Source organism: Nicotiana tabacum, chromosome 5, assembly GCF_000715075.1.
Source record: "Nicotiana tabacum cultivar K326 chromosome 5, ASM71507v2, whole genome shotgun sequence".
In the NCBI taxonomy this organism is placed as follows: Eukaryota; Viridiplantae; Streptophyta; class Magnoliopsida; order Solanales; family Solanaceae; genus Nicotiana; species Nicotiana tabacum.
In genome coordinates, this window is record NC_134084.1 from 39,323,179 (window position 1) to 39,331,678 (window position 8,500).

Below are 8,500 nucleotides of genomic sequence, written 5' to 3' on the forward strand. Positions count from 1 at the left end.
GTCTCCCCAATATGATTGGAACTTCATAATCCAACTCACAATCCAAGATCATAAAATGAGCTGGCAAGATAAATTTGTCCACCCGGACAAGGACATATTCAATAATACCCAATGGTCTCTTCATTGTTCTATCCGCCATTTGCAATCTCATGGAAGTTGGCCTGAGTTTCCCAATACTCAAAGTCTCGAAAACTGAGTAGGGCATCAAATTGATACTAGCCCCCAAATCACATAGAGCTTTAGCAAAGTCCACACTCCCAATGGTGCAAGGAATCGTGAAAGCACCGAGATCTTCAAGCTTCGGGGCCATTGAATGCACTATAGTACTAACTTGGTGAATCATCTTTATAGTTTCAGAATCCATGGACCGTTTCTTTGTCACCAAGTCCTTCATGAATTTAGCATAGCCCGGCATTTGTTCAAGAGCCTTCACCAAAGGCACATTAATGGATAAGCTCTTCATCATGTCAATGAACTTTTTAAATTGATTCTTACTTTTCTGCTTCGCGAGTCTTTGAGGATAAGGTGGAGATGGCCTTGGCAAAGGAGCCTTGGCTTTAGGCACACCCGGCTCCGGCATGTCTATTATGTGTTCCCTAGACGGGTTCACATCATTTTGAGTTTCCACCTTGGCAACTTGAATATCAATCCTCACTTTTTCATTCACGTTCTCATCAATCACATTTTCAACCACCAAAGGAACTTCATCTTCTTGCAACACAACATCATCACTTAAAATTTGTTTTTGTTTGGACGCATTCACATTACCGCCTCGTCTACTCCTTGTAGTTACCGCCATAACATGATTGTTCCCACCCTTTGGGTTCACTGCCGTATCACTTGGTAGAGCATCCCTAGGGAGATTATTCAAGGACTGTGAGATTTGGCCCAACTAAACCTCCAAATTCCTAATTAATGTATTGTGGGAAGACAATTGAGCATCAGAATCTGTACTCTTTTTCATCATTTGTTCGAACATAATTTCAATTCTCCCCATATCATTGCTAGAAGAATTATAGAAATGGGGGTGGATTGTTCGGTTGTTGGTACATTGGGGGACTTCGAAAGCCTTGCCCCTGATTTCTTTGGTTTCCATTATTCCATCCACGTTGATTGTTGTTACCACCCCAATTGTTGTTGTTACCATTCCAATTTCTTTGATTGTTTTGATTGTTGTTATGATCACCCCCATTGTTTTTTTGGTTGTTGTTCCCCCCAATTACCATTGACTTGTTGTTGTTGATTGCCCCAATTTCCTTGGGGTCTCCATTGTTGTTGGTTGGAAGAATTGCCCCTTTGGCCTTGATAATTGTTCATGTATTGCACCTATTCACTCTATCCATCATAACCATCATCTTGAAATCCACCACAATCATTGTCAAATTGCTCTGAATTCCCTTGATTCTGTTGACCTTATTTTCTTCTTTTGTTGACAAGCATGTTGACATCCTTCATAGCATTCACTTCGCGAGGATTTTGAACTTGTTGCAATTGTGCCTTTGCTAGTTGGTTCATAGTAGTTGTCAACTCAGCTATAGCCTGCCTATGATCATGTAACTCCTTGTGCAAATGAGTGACCGTGGGGTCACCCTGGGGCACATTGGCTCTACTTTGCCAAGCAGAAGAAGTGTCAGCCATCTCGTCAAGAATGTCACAAGCCTCATCATAAGACAACTTCATAAAGTTGCCCCTAGCAAGTTAGTTCACTATGCATTGGTTTGTTGTGTTAATGCCCCGGTAGAAAGTCTGTTGGATCATCGCCTTAGTCATATCATTGTTGGGGCATTCCTTCACCATTATTCTATACCGCTCCCAAATCTCATGCAAAGGTTCCGTGGGCTCTTGCTTGAAAACCAAGATCTCATCTCTCAATGCTGCCATATGCCCTGGTGAGAAAATTTTTGCAATGAACTTGTTCGCCAACTCATCCCAAGTAGTGATAGAATGGTTGGGAAGTCGCTCGAGCCAATCCAATGCCTTCCCTATAAGTGAGAATGGGAAGAGTCTCAACCAAAGTGCATCTCCAGACACATTAGTTTGATGGCTCCCCCGATAGGTATCCACAAACCCTTTGAGATGTTTGTAAGTATTTTGATTGGCAGCACCCGTGAAATACCCACGCTGCTCCAGTAATGTCAGCATCACATTGGTAATTTGCAAATTGCCCGCCCGAAACCGGGGTGGGACAATTGCACTTGCACAACCTTGGTTTGGAAGCACTCGAGGAGTCACTCTTGGAGGTGGCGGGGGAGGGTATGGAATATTATCATTGGCCTGGCGGCCTCTTCTTTGTCCTTGAGGAACAATAGGGACCTCATCTTCAACATTGTCATCTACTTCCTCCCCCGGCGGAAGATCTCCAAGAGGTGCGTTGTTTAAGTTTGCTGCCATTTTATACCTGAAGTTGCGACACACAAGTTAGTAATGGAGAAGGAAAAAAGAACAATACACAAAACTATTAAGATAGATAGCCAAAACCGTTAGCTCCCGACAACGGCGCCAAAAGGTGATCGAAGCCAACCCTGCACTACTTTTGAGTAGCGAGAGAGGTCGAAGCAGCTTTTACCCAATTAAGGTCAGGATCGATTTCCGCAAAGAGCTAGATATTGGAGTTGAGTTTCTTTCTAAAATGGAGTTGCGTATTTGTCCCTAATTGCACTTCTACACATTTTTAGTTTTGATTATAATTCTAATTTTATAATACTACAATGCTGAATTAAGCTAAATAAGATTAAGGTTAAACTATTGCGAGTTGTTCAAATAGGTAAAAGGCACTAGGGTAGTGACTTTCTCCTAGGTGGTCAATTGACGGATGCTTGATTCTAAAGCTAGATTGTCACATTTGGGGAGTATGATATAATCAATGCACGATTTTACTCACTCTATACCTCTCGGTAGTTCGAGTGATTATGCCTGAATTAACTTTCTCAAGACCAATTAGGTATGTAAATTTGCACAAGCAATCAAGGTTCGAGTTGGGTATTACTATCTCTATGTTTAACCCTTTAATAGGGGCTATCAATCTCTTGAATACGCCCCCATTCCTCGTTGGACTAATTTCATGGACTTAGGCTCTCTTTCTCAAGAAGAGCCAAAGTCTACTAGGCATAAACTAGTGTTTGCAACCACTAATTCACCATTAAAATCCTAAATTAGCCCAAATATCAAACACCCATAGACAATCAAGCATCAAAACACAAGACCCATCAATTACCCACACTAGGGTTGAGCCACAACCCTAGAAAATGGGTATAAAACAAAGAAATAGATGAAGAAAAACTCGTAATAATTAATTGCTAAATTAAACTTGAATATTCAATGTTGAAATTAAGCTAAAATTACTCAAATAAGGAACGAAGTCACGAGCGCAGCTCTTAGTACAAAACTATCTGATAACCTAAAAATGGGAAAAGAATCTATTTATACTAGGCTGAAAATTCTGGACAAAAATACCATGCGGGGCTAGTGCGGCCGCAGTAAGGCTCTGGGCTTGAATAATCAGCTCTCTGAATTTGGGCAATGCGGACCGCACAAAGTCGAATACGGTCGTGGTGGCTTCTATTGTGGTCCACACAAAATGGACCGCAGACCCCATTGGGCTTTAATATTCAAACTGGCAACTCTCTAAACCTTGGCTCTGCGGACCGCACGAAATCGAGTGCGGTCGTGGTGAACCCAATGCGGACCGCAAAAAACCCTTTGCGACCGCATTGTCTTATGGCCTGAAAAGCAACCTCTCTGAACTTCACTTTTGCGGACCGCACAGAATGGTGTGCGGTTGCACTGGCCTGTTTTGAGTGAGCTTTATCTTATCTTGGTATTTGTGCAAGTTTCACTCCTTTTTGAGCTAGTTTTTGACACCTTGTTGATCAAACCTGCAATCAAGCATAACTTGTGGGGCTTTGGGACTATTTTGTACACATTTCTAATCAAAACATAAGCAAGAAGGAGTGTAAAATGCATCATATTCCCTAGTTATCAGTATGTTTGGAAGACTAATATCAGAAGTCGGCTTAGGATTTGGCTTTGGTTCTTGTCGAATGAGAGAGAGCTCTATGACTTGTTGATCTGATGAGTGGTTATGAGTTTCTACATGTTTATTTCATCATCGGCAGTGTGCGAAGGTTTTGGAATGAGGTTTTATTTGATATGAGGTTTATTGTCGGTACCAGGTTTGTTTTGAGCAACTACTGTGATCAAAAGTTATTGCTACGAGTATGCGCGTTATGTAGAATATCATGTGATTTGATCTTGGGTTATGGTTATGGCTTGATAAAGCTTGATCAAACTTATACAGTGTGTAGTGTCACGACCCCAGTTCGCCCTCTGTGAACTATCATAACGGAACCTAGTCTCTACGACTAGGTAAGCCTAACAAATGCGGAACATAAACAAAACTTGCGGAAGAAATAATCAATAATCAAAATAACTTAATGGAAACAATAGTTATAATGTCGCTCGGCATATACAACACAACATTCTCAAAACCAGGTACACTATCCCAAAACTCAGAAACTCACGGAAACACAAGCTCTTGGAATATCTAACAGTCTAACTCCAGAATATCTAACAAGAAAGAAAAAAATACAGAAGGGCAATGTTTAACAGCTAGAATAGAAAGGGTCTTCTCGATCTACGGATGCGGCAGATGTACCTCGAAGTCTCTAGAGTAGTCACCTCCTCAAGGATGGTAGGCCAGAGTAGTGTACCTGGATCTGCACATGAAAAACATGCGTAGAAGGGGCATGATTACACCACAACGGTACTTAGTAAGTGCCAAGCCTAACCTCGATTGGATAGTGCAAGGAAGGTCAGGGCCCTACTAAGATTAAATAAATATAAAGATGGCAGGATAAGATAAGCAGTACAATTGAGAATCTACAATAAAAATCTATACAGGATAATAAGAGTACAATAACGGAAACAGAGATGAAGGCAAACCACAAGGAAGTACCACTCCTAACAAGGATGATAGCCGGGGATCTCTTGGTATCCTCAATATACATGCTAGGGATCTCTTGGTATCCCGCACCTCAGTTCAGATCATAAATACGTACAGGGGATCTCCCGGGATATCATCTCGTAGTCCAAAGTAAAAACACACAGCAGCAACACAAGAATACCCAATTAAGCTAAATTTTGTACCAAGTACACATCTAATTCTAGCCTAACATGCTTCACGTAATACAATTAAGGCAGTTTAAGCAAATAGGCAATTAAGTCAACTAAACATGCTTTTCTAAACTAGCAACAGGCTAAATTCGCAAGTAGAATAAAACAAGAATAAGAACTTAATTGAAATACTTAAGGAAAAACTGGATTTTGAACAATTAGCTCAAGTACGCGCTCGTCACTCACGTACAAGGCATTTCAATTATCAAATATATCATATCCTAAGAGGAAGGTCCCCCACACAAGGTTAGACAAGCCACTTACCTCGAACCGGCTCAAAATCAATCTGAAACCATGCTCTTGCCACTAGTACTCAACTCCAAATTGCCCAAATCTATTCAATTCAATTTCATAATGTAAATAACACTTCAAGTAACTGATTCTACAATTAAATTCTAATCTAATACGCGAAATTAAGTAAAATGACCAAAACACCCTTTGGGACCACGTCTCGGAATCAGGTAAAATTTATATTTTCAGAAACCTCGCACTCTCACGAGTTCAGTCATATCAAGAGTACCAAAATTGGACCTCAATTTGTCCCATAAATCATCACTCAAAGGTCTCCAATTATACAAGCCCTAACCCCCCAATTACCACTGATTTTCCTTAATTTTTCATGCTTAAATTGATAAAAATCACTCCAATAACGATTTTAGGGACCAAAGACCTTACACCAATGAACTCCACTGAAAATCCCTCTTGAAAAGTGCTCCCAAGCTTCTTCCCATTTTGAAAAGATGAAAAATGGCTAAATTTCGCAAAGGCAAGAATTTATATGTTCTGCCCAACGATTTCCGCATTTGCGGCCCTGGGACCACATCTGTGGTCCTGCTTCTGCGGAGCCAAGGTCGCATCGACGACTTTTCATTAAAGGCCAGGTTCCGCATCTGCGACTACCAATCCGCAGATGTGGTACCGCTTCTGCGGTTCCTGAAGAAATTCCCAAATTCCGCTTCTGCGGCCACTGAGGCGCTTCTGCGGCTCTGCACCTACGAAACCCAAACCGCAGGTGCGGTTATGACAGAACCAGCAGCTGAAGCTACAACTCTAACTCCAAAATCTTTCCGTCAACAATCTGAATTCATCCTGAGGCCTCCGGGACCTCAACCAAAGTCACAAACAAGTCAAAAACTACTATCCAAACTAGTACCAATCCGTAGAACACCTAAAGCAACATCAAAACTCCTATTTTTCATCGGATTCAAGCCTAAGAATTCCAAAAACTCTAAATATACGCTTTCGATCAAAAAGTCTATCAAACCTCATTCGAATGACCTGATATTTTGTACACACGTCACATTCAACACTACGGAGCTACTTCAACTTCCAGAATTCCATTCCGACCCTCGGATCAAAATCTCACTATCGGACCAGAAACTTCAAAAATTCAACTTTCGGCATTTCAAGCCTAAATTAGCTACGGACCTCCAAAACACAATCCAAATATGCCCCTAAGCCCAAAATCACTTAACGGAGCTAACAAAATTATAAGATTTCCATTCCGAGTCCGTCTTCACACTGTTCCGACTACGGTCAACTTTCTAACACTTAACCTCTCATTTAGGGACTAAGTGTCCCAAAACTCTCCGCAACTCAAATCCGAACATCCCAACAAATCAAAATAGCAGACATAAACTCAGGAACAACAGTTAATAGGGGATCGGGGCATAAATTCTTAAGACGACCGGCCGGGTCGTCACATGTAGATGCGAGATTTGGGTCTTGTAAGGAATTCCAGATATTGGAAATTGAGTTCCAAGGTTTATGGGCTAAAGTTGAAGGAAGAATCTTCGGTTATGTTGAGTTGATGCACTTATATGGATTAGAGTGACATGGGATCACTCCCAGGTATATGCATGGTAAGATTACACAGTGAATTGATGGCCTTAGAATGACTCTTGGCACATTCGAGGACGAACATATGTTTAAGTGGGGGAGAATCTGACGACCCGATCAATTGTTTTGAGCATTTACATTTCGTTCAGCTATTTGAAGTCTTGAGTAGCTTTGTATGATGTATTATGACTTGTGCGAATCGTCAGCTTTGGTTTTCAGGTAATTCAAAATTGAACTGGTAGAATGATTCTCAACTAGGAAACTTTAAGTTGGAAGAGTTGACCAAGTTTGGAATTTAGAATTTGACCTTGGATTGGAGTTTTGATGGTTCCATTAGGTCCAGATGGTGATTTTGGACTTGGGAGTATGCCCAGATTTCATTTGGATATTTCTAGAAGGTTTCGGCACTAATTGGCAAAAGTTGAAAATTTGAAGGTTTGGAATGTTCATAAGTTTGACCAAGAGTTGACTTTGATGATATCGGGTTTGAATTGATGTTGTGGGAGTTATAATAGGTTCATTATGTCAATTGGAGCTTGTATGCAAAATTTAGGTTAATTCCGGATTGGTTAGGCTTGAATCGGACGCTTGGTTCAAAGTTTGAAGTTTATGAACTTAAGAGATTGATCTTGATCGATGATTCGTGGTTTTGATGTTGTGTGTGATTTGAGGCCTCAAATATGTCCATGTTATGTTTTGGGACTTGTCGGTATGTTCGGACGGGGTCCCGAGGGGCTCGGGTGAGTTTCGGGGTGGTTTTAAACCATTTCTAGGCCATTTTTAGTTGCTGCTTTTTGGCCACAGGGTGTTCATCGCGATCGCGGACTTTGGGTCGCGTTCGCAAAGAGAAAATTTGTTGTTTGGGCACTGTGAACTGCAATTGTAGAAGCTATTACACGATCGCATAGAGGAAAATTCTGTTGTCACTGACCCGACTTTGGAAACTTATATCTTGCAATCTATAAGGAATTTGGAGATGATTCAAAAATAAAAGTTGTAGCTCTTCGTATCTAGTTTTCAGAAAATTAAACCTTTGTCATTTGGAGTTATGGCTAATACACTACTGGCTATCTGAGAAGAGTTTGGGAAGAGTTAGAAGTTTGTTCATCGTGATCGAGGGGAAATGGCCGCGATCGCATAGGGTAAAAATTGTCCTGGAAAATTTTGTAATGGCGATCGCGAGGTTTGTGACCGCGATCACGAAGGGTAGCTCTAGAACAGTGTATAAAGTATTCTATTTCGAAGGTTTCAGACATTATTGCATATTTTGAGCTATGGAGCTCATATTGAGGCAATTTTCACCGCATGGATTGGGATAAGTATTTTCTACTTGGTTTTGGTTATATTTCATGAATCCATATTTGATTTTGGCATTTGATTCATGATTTTGAAAGAGAAATTGGGAGTTTTTGTCTAAATTTTCATAAAGTGAATTTTTGAGTTTTGAACATTGATTTGGAGTCGGATAAGTGAAATTAGTATGGTTGGA